The sequence below is a fragment of the Channa argus genome, chromosome 3 (genome assembly GCF_033026475.1).
Source record: "Channa argus isolate prfri chromosome 3, Channa argus male v1.0, whole genome shotgun sequence".
Taxonomy (NCBI): Eukaryota; Metazoa; Chordata; class Actinopteri; order Anabantiformes; family Channidae; genus Channa; species Channa argus.
The window spans coordinates 9,948,574-9,957,500 of record NC_090199.1 but is presented as its reverse complement, the minus strand read 5'-3'; the positions used below and the strand labels follow the sequence as shown (position 1 = coordinate 9,957,500).

The 8,927-nt window shown below is 38.4% G+C and overlaps 1 protein-coding gene across 5 annotated transcripts in view; it reads right to left on the bottom strand.

Annotated features, from left to right (window-relative positions):
* fbxw7 (F-box and WD repeat domain containing 7) overlaps positions 1-8,927 on the bottom strand; it is a 102,699-nt gene that overhangs the window by 90,680 nt on the left and 3,092 nt on the right. For 2 of the 5 annotated variants that reach the window (XM_067497168.1, XM_067497167.1), the window contains exon 2: positions 571-713. The exons of 2 other annotated variants lie outside the window; for them this stretch is intronic. The gene's annotated coding sequence lies outside the window, so the exon portion shown is untranslated. Of the gene's footprint in view, positions 1-570; positions 714-8,041; positions 8,185-8,927 lie in introns of those variants that run through there. One more of the 5 variants, XM_067497169.1, reaches the window with a different exon arrangement.

Below are 8,927 nucleotides of genomic sequence, written 5' to 3'. Positions count from 1 at the left end.
TATTATTTTCTTAAGGTAAATCCTGCACAAAAAAGGTAAATGATAGCCCAACACCACTGCATGGTTTCTCAACCACTATTAGTATTCAATGTAAAGATGTACATAAAAATTATAAATGCCATCCATCAGCCAAGAACAAAGATCTTCGTGTAAACCTCACCCCCACACAGCTTTGAATATTCAAAAACCAACTGCAAAAAGTAGTGGCCAATGTTGGTTCTCTAATGACATTTCTAATGGCCACAAATCAATACAAAAGGCACAGACACATCACCAAGATTTAAATTTAACAGTATTCCTGAAATATGTTCAGTACCACATGTTAAAAAGTTAAAACATCTGAGCAATAGGTCCTAATACTTATAACAACAAATTACCCAATACTTTCATCTCGTCAAGTTTCACAAATGCTGATAGGTGGGAGTACAAATGGTCATATAATGGTCAATGTCATTATATTGGGAGACCAATGGAAACTGCTTTCACAGAGGTTGTAGAAGAAAAATGCAAAGATCAGCAAGGACACAGTTTGATACAGAGAAAGAAAGAGCCAAAGAGAAAGAGCCAAACCTGTCAGCCGAGGGACAGCGCAGGGGCTCTGGAAAAGCTTGCAGATGCTTGGGGGTACAGCGTGTTATCTACAGCGTTGCAGACCTTCCCCTTTGAAGCGGTGCTGTGCCAATGAGTGAGCCAGAGGCAGCGAAGGTGGGAATCTAGAGAAAATGTAGAGAAAGTAACAAAAGGTGAGAAACAAATGTGAGGTAGAAACACACAACAGCAGCAGAGAAATAAACAAAACGTGCCAGTTGGTTCTTGTGATGTGAAAAAAAATGCACTCCAGAGATCATTTACAGCCATTTGGTTCAAAGCAGTGCTAGATTTTTTTTTTAAGGCTACAGAACTCATATACGAAATTGTTTTCTCTTTTTTTTACATTTTATTTAGGCCATTTACCTTTTACAGTGTAATGAAGAAAGCATATGGTGGCCATGTGTTGAAGAACATTGGCTGAACGGGAAGGAGTTGTACAAGGGACACAATTGCATAGCAGAAGTGAGAAAAGTGAACTGACAGGCTGTTCCTGCCTGCTCCCTCTGCTCTCTGAAACTCTCCCTCAAGGATTATCCTCCCTAATAGACTTAAAGGCACTTTAAATGAGCTGCCAGCTGTCTGTGTCTCCCGCAGAAAGAAACCTAGGTCAAGTATAAGGGAGAATATTGCTACCATCACAATGCAAACACATTCCTGCAGTGGCACAAACCTTTTATCACACACAAATTCTCTCTTTTCAAAACTTACTATTTAACTTTCATCCCAACATGATCAAGAGATACTAATAGATTTGGTACTTGGGGGCAGCAGAAATGATGTGAAGCTTGAGCTGCTAAAGCTGAAGGTCAAAGACAAAACTGTAAACTGAAACTTGGTGAGAATATCAGTGAAACAAAGGCGAGCTGCAAATTAGAAGATGCACTTCTACATAATTTCGAGTGACTCCTTTCAATTTGTTTTTAAATTGTCATTTTAAAGCATTATATTATAAAGACATCAGTTAAAGCCGCTTTAAACCTGATACAATGATCACTTCCACTTAGGTGTATTTCAAAGCAACATCAAGAACAATAAAAACAGACAAACATCCTACCTACTATAAAGCATGAGAAAGTAGGCCAAAATAACTAATCTGCAAAACAATAAACTGAGAAATTTTAAGAAAGTTTATGTTGTAGCACAGCACCATGAAATTGTTAAAGGAAATGTGTTGAGTCTTCAAACAAACTCATTACAATGACAAACATTGAAACATTTTCTTTGGTGGAAATATTTTCTATTATTGGTGCACAACTATGAGAAAAGGTAGTATTTTCTGGTCAGTGGTGGTGGAGTGGTTAGTGCTGCCAGTTTACAGATAGAAGGTCCCCGGTTCAAATCCATCAGCCAGCTGCGGCCTTCGGGCACACCGGTTTCCTCCCACAATGAAAAGACATGCATGTTAGGTTAATTGGTGATAGTAAATTGTCTGTAATTGTGAATAGTTATCGGTGTTACCCCTGAAATAGACTGGTGACCTGTTCAGTGTGTACCCTGCCTGTCGTCTAAAGACATTTGGAATGGGATCCAGCCCCAAGCGACAAAGCAAGAGTGGTTAAAGATAATGAATATATGTTGCATTTTATCAATAGTGGGAACCCTTATTATTTTTGGTCTCGGAAAATTATGGAAACAGTGTGATTATTGGACAAATCTTTATAGATAACCTAAGAAAAATCAATGTAATAATTTTTATGTACGAAATGTGTGTGTTCCATTTTTGGACCACCACTGGTCTACCCGTCATTAGTGTGTTTATCCTTCCTGACTCCTTTGAGCTGGTGAAATGTCAGCTAATTACTCATTTGCAGCTATTCAATATTTGATTTTACAGGGACAAGAAGGGCAACCACAGTTTTTAGGTAAACAAATGACTGACTGTAAAGTCAAGAGCTTTTTTATTTCATGAATGCAATTGCTGTTGTTTTGTTTATTTCTTTTGTCTTCTATTAACTTAACATAAATGCAAGCCACATCTGGTCAACATCCTTTCATCCAGCATCATGTAATTAAGAGTAAAATCTGCTAAACTGTAGGACTGTCCATATACAATTGATGTTTTATTAAAAAGAGAATTAAATTTGCAAAAAAAACTGTGATGCTAAAGATATTGAATCGGTTTTCGGTGCTCTGTAAAAAAGTTAATTTTAGTAAATCACAGAGGACTTGTCTAATAAAATTGGAATGTACAACACAAATTTTGATAAGCTGTACTTGTCCTTTGCAGGAAGCTATATATTTTTGTGTTTACGTCTAGTTTTTGTATTAGGGTTGACCGTTTAATAGTTTTCAAAACCACAAAGCTCCAATTTCAGATTTTTTTATTACATTTTATCTTATTATATTTTATTTATTTTCAGTGTTTGTTTGTTTTTTATATATTCCAAGCAAAGAGTCGTAAACACCCGATTAATGTAAAAGCTGTAGAAGAACTTGGACAAACAAAGTGAAAAAAAAGAAAAAGAAATCAAAACGCTACCAGGAAATTAACAGAGATTGTTCCTCTCCTCTCTCTCAGTGAATAAGGCCAAATTGTAGGGCCATGCTGAAGATACTAAACAAGGGGTATAGTGTGCTCTCATGGTAATTTTCAGAAACATTGAGAGAGAGAGAAAAGGTCCAAGAAATTTCACATACTAAACCACAACTGAAATATACTGCAAAAACGGTAAGCTGTGTGTTAACAATCACATGATCCTATAACAAATGACAGACAGGCCCGTGTAAAAACAAACAAACAAACAGGATAGTGTGATTAAAAACTGTAGGTTTAGTGAACAGCCGGAAGGTTTTCCTGTGAGAAGTCTGACAACGTCTTCTTGGACCATACGACAGTGGCAGACCCCTGACCAGGCGTGTAAGCAAAGTCTCCATTCACAAAGACAGCCGTTTCCATGCCAACAGGACCTATGTTGGGAGAGGCCTACTTTCAAACAGTTTTTATCCAACACCTCTGCTTCAGTTTTAGAGAAGAACTGGTGGGCATTTGAGAAAGAATGAGTTATGGGTGGCAGTGGAGAGATGCAACTGTGGTAAGGCAAGATGTAAAAAGTCTAAACTGAAAGCTCCAGACCCTACAGGCTGTCTGGGATGAAAAAAAGAAGCAAAAAAAGGCTGGAGAGATGGAGCTGTGTGCTGTGGAGCTACTTCAATCCCAGTCAGACCAACACTGTGTTAGAGGAAAACTCATATGCACAGGCACTCTGAACTAACTAACCTATATATTGATCAACATGGTGCTGCCAAAACCTCAAATTCTACATCTGAGTATTATAAAACAATAACAACAAAGACATAAAAGAATTAAATAGATGAGCAAATAATGTATTCATTATGCATTATTAATTATACCCCTTTTCAACCAAGCCAGTTCTAGGTTTGCAACCATTGTCTACATTGTAACCAGTTCTTTGCGTTTCAAAAGAACAGGCTCTGGGACAGCAAAACTGATTCCAGAGCAGCACCAACACTTTGCTGACCTAGAACTAAGAACGGCTTTTGTCTGGGGCTCGGGGTGGGGTTGTTGTGACTCACAACATTAAGTAAAGCCTTGTAGTAAAGGTTATCCTATGACTGCAATATGATTGATACCAGCACAGTTGATGCTACTTAGCTAAAAGGCTAAGGCTAATAAATGCTAATATTAGTATTTTGTTAGGCAGGATGTATCTAACATGATCACAGCGCACAACAATCACAAAGGGCCCCGCAAATCCATTTGTCCAGTGGTGTTAATGGTAACACAGGCTCACAAAGACAGGAGCAACATGTATATAGAGATGTTGCAATATTATGCCTGTTACTGTTCTTAGTGTTGCACAGCTGTAGAATTGGCGACGTATACAGTGACTAATGATGTGGCTTTACGATTGCTCTACAGTCTGTGTAAAAGCAAAGTGGTTCTTAAAAGGTTCGCAACCTGACCCAGCACTGAACCACCAACAGGCCCAGCTCTAGCAAGAAGTTTGTCTTGGTTATAAAGGGGAATTATTGACATTAAGCAGTGTTGATAGAAGAATTGTGTTACTTATGTGCAGAAGCAGGTCGCTCTAGTTTCAATGCAAGAAAGTGGCCAGGACACAGATAAAATGTATAACACCAGGCAAGATGTAGCGTTTTTGGGTACCAATAGGTAGAAGTGTAGACCATTTACCATTTATATGCCTGTTTTGCACTACAGCTGCAAGAATAAAATGTAAATTCTAGGACAGTATGAACAAAGACAGTCCTCCAATACCATACGATCATTTCAAGCTATATCATCATCACCACAGACTTGTTTTGTCCTACAGCTTGTCTCTGCATTATGTCACTGAGTGTTTCCACTATAGCCCACTTCAAAGCAATATGCCTGGAAGATTCAGCCCCAGGTTTATTAACCAACTCAGAAATACGTGGCACAGTACTAAATTATTAAAATGCTCCTTGTGCCTCACAGATACAGAGCAGAGGGCCATTCACAACTGCAGAAAACACCCACGCTTTGGTGTAGTTGCTTGTACATCTCCAGTAAACCTTCAGTGATTAAATTTAAACTTAATAAGGAAGCTAAGGACAGAAGATACCATTACATGACATGACTGATGACAAAATGGATTATGAAAGCATGCAATAAAACAAAAACACTGAAAGTATACAGAGGTTTCAGTGGGTGTGAGACAGCAAGCCAGTGAGTGAAGAGAACAAAAAAATAAAACATCAATGTAATAATAATGCTCAGACCTGAGAAGTGAGTAAATGAAGGGATGAGGGTCATCTATGTGTGAGAATACTGCAGAAAAATACATGTTACCTACAAAAGAAATCTCAAATCAGAATTTAATTATACTACAACACTGACACTAAAATCTGGATTTAAACCCTGACTATGAACAATCAACATAATGCATTACATAAAGATGTTTACGTATCTAAAAAGAAACGCTTGAACATAATATAATCTCAATGTCTAAAAACACCCCCCTCCACATTATTGCCCAACACCTCAGTTTCCTTCTAATATATATAATTTAAAAAAAGCTACTTTTAATGATGTGTCCTTTTTTGGTTTAGCCATTAAATGCTAGGATTAGCCAACTAAAATTACAGTGTGCAACTTTAGCTAGCACCAACATGAGACTCCGAGTCAGTCCTCTCTGCTTCTACCTCCTGGATCTGACACACCATTGCTTGACTCTTTGCACTGCACTACACAGGCAACTGTGGCGCAGGAGGTAGAGCAGTCGTGCACCAATCCCATAGTTTTTGGTTCAGCTCCCCCGGCAAGACCCTGAACGCCAACTTAGTAGAGAGTAGTAGTAGTAGTAGTAGAGATTGAGTGTTGGCCAATGAGCTAATGGGTGAAGGAGATGCAGTGTAAAGCCAATAGATACCAATAGGTAGAAAAGGGCTATATAAGTGCATACCATTTACAACTATGCTCTGTACAGCTTTTCAGGCAGACATTGTTATCAATCTCAACATTGTTATCAATCTAAAAATGATTGTAAAACTACAAAACTTACTAATAAAACACTCACAAAAGTGAATATCTCTGTCCCACTGCCAGTGTTATATAGCAAGTGTTAGAGAAGGCTTGTACTGCACCTCTCCACATTAAGATGGATCACATTTATCTTTTTAAAACAAATGCGAAAGATGTTGCAAGATGTTTTTAGCATTAACAAAGATTAGTTCAAAGGCTATGTATTAGGGTTTACTGTATCTTTCCAGCATCGCTTAAATCCAAAGTAAATACCCTCACCTCCCACAACTGATGCAGATGAGATGAAAATGTAATACTAATAAGTAGCTAATGCTACCGTGGCTCATAATAATCAGTACATTTACATGCATTTAAATGACCCAGTTGTATTAGACTTATTAAAGTAGGCCAATTTCTTAACTCTCTTGTAAATTCTGTATAATAATCACAGAAGGGGATTAGAGAAACCACAAACCAAGAAGTGCATTAGAAAAACCAAATTTCTCTGCCATAGAAGTATCTAACAGAGTTTCTAATCAGCTTTTTTAAAGTGTGCATGTGTATGTGCAGGACAAAAGGCTGCAGACAGCAGTGGAGTGGAGTAGCTAGATTGCAAGAGAGATCAGCGGTTGGTATTTAAAGTCCTCTCAAAATCTGACTAGAACTGGGAATAATAAAGTGGCCTGTAGAAGTCTGAATATGTCCAGTGACATGTCCATTGACAATTTGTGATTTGCTGTCTGCCTCTAATATGCTTGTAACAAGCTGTTGGCCATGCTTACAAAATATGCCCACAGAGGAGGAGAAACTTGATTGCAGATTCACTGCTGTAATTAGCTTAAACTTAGCTCTGTGTTTCTGCGCGATATCTCTCATTACTCTCTGTAAAACATCCCCACAAAGATGATAGATTTTGGGCGATCAGATGGTCATTACCCACGTAGCTCCTTGATCTCTGTGAGGAATGTGTTTCAATTACCAATGCTGGATAAAATCAAAAACAAGGAGGAATTGAAAGCATTTATTCAGAGAAGCAGTGGAGATAAAGGCCCACAAGTGTGACCTTACAATTTTGAACTTAAATTGTTTCTCTCCTTCATGTGTCCATTTTTGCCACACAGTTCAACTTATGTCCTTGCCTGAAAAACACACAGAACATGATTATATTTCCTGGAAATAGAGGATCCCTCTCTTTTAAAGGTGGCATGGACCTCCTAATAGAGAAGTTCCTTTATTTTCCTTTCTCATAGTCACCTCCTGAAATGCCCCTGCCTACATACAACACACCCTCTAATACCTCTGCTCACCTAATCTTTTCTTTTTCTCTTCAGACTTTCCTTCCTCATTTACTAACAGTTTCAAATATGTCTCTACCCTCTATCCCCTCTGTCCATTCTTGCTCCTGTGCCTTTTCCAGCTGGTTCTTCCCACTGATTTATCAACATTTACCTGTCGTACGTCATCCTTTGAACTTCTGTCTTTGCTTCTTTAGATCTGCCCATCTGTCAACAAGTCCACCATTGTAGCACAGAGTAACACTGACGTGTACTCCCTCTTAAGCCTCTCTACTTGGAAGAATTCCTTAAATTTATCTTGAACAGTAGACTTAACTTGTGCCCTCATAAAGTCTTCACTGGACTACTACTGTTCACTAACATCACCACCAACATCAATTCTTTGATTCCCATAAACCAGCTGAAAAGACTGCCTATTCTGATCAGAGAGTGCTGATCTGTAACTAAAGCATTTCCATTCCACACAGAAGTTTCCTATTCTGTCCCGATCTATCTCGCCCAATTCCACAGCCTCCAAAACAATTCTGCCAATGGTTCATTTCAACCCTTTGGTCATGGGAAATTCCCAGTGTACGGCAAGAAATGTTTACATTGTCATTGCATATTATTACACTGCGAAAGTCTTGCTTTATGTAAAAGTTTTGTGACCCTAATGATCCCTTAGGTCTCACAATTCCAGATCTTGCCTCACTTTGTTAACGCAGTGGACTGAGCTCTCAGTTGGCTTCCTTCAACCACAGTGGTGATCTTACACTCTTCACTGATTTAGGCTAAATATGTCGAAGTGTCTCTGGGCAAGATACTGAACCCCCAACATCCCATCGCCGTTGCCAGCCGTGCAGTGTCGGTCCCAAGCCTGGTAGAAATTGGAGTGTTGCGTCAGGGAGGGCATCCGGCATAAAAAAAAAAAAAAAACGCAGACAAATGATTTGCTGACCCTGATCTCACAGAATAAGCCAAAAGGACAAAAAATAATAATAATTTACCCATCTCAAAGTCTAAGAAATAAAACCATTTCATCTGGTCTTAGTCAAGTTTAATATAATAATAATAATAATAATAATAATAATAATAATAATAATAGTGCACCACACAATGACGGTATGTGGTATGCACTTATATAGCAATGCTCTACCTTAATGGTAGAGAAGCACTTTACAGTGTTGCTTTTCATTTCTACACAAACACACTGATGCCAGCAGAGCTGCCATGCAAATCTAGCCTAACTCACTGGCAAAAATTTCAGGTTCAGTGTCTTGTACCCCATGTCGTTCCCAGGAGTAAGAAAGTCATGCTGCTCTGCAATTACCTCAGTTTTCATCACCCTTTTCCATTTCTGCTCCAAGCAGTTTTGTAGTTAGGTCGTTTTAAGACTCTTTATAATAGTTGATATCTTGTCTTGCTGGTATCCTGCGTTGCTTCGCATACAATAAAGCAGCAAAAAAAAAAAAGTTCATTTAATTACTTGACAACATGAGATTAAAGTTGGAGCTTTCTCAACTGATCATTCAAACAGTCAATATTTAGGGGGGATAATTTCCCCAAATCTACAGTCAATAGAAGCTGAAATGTAAAAA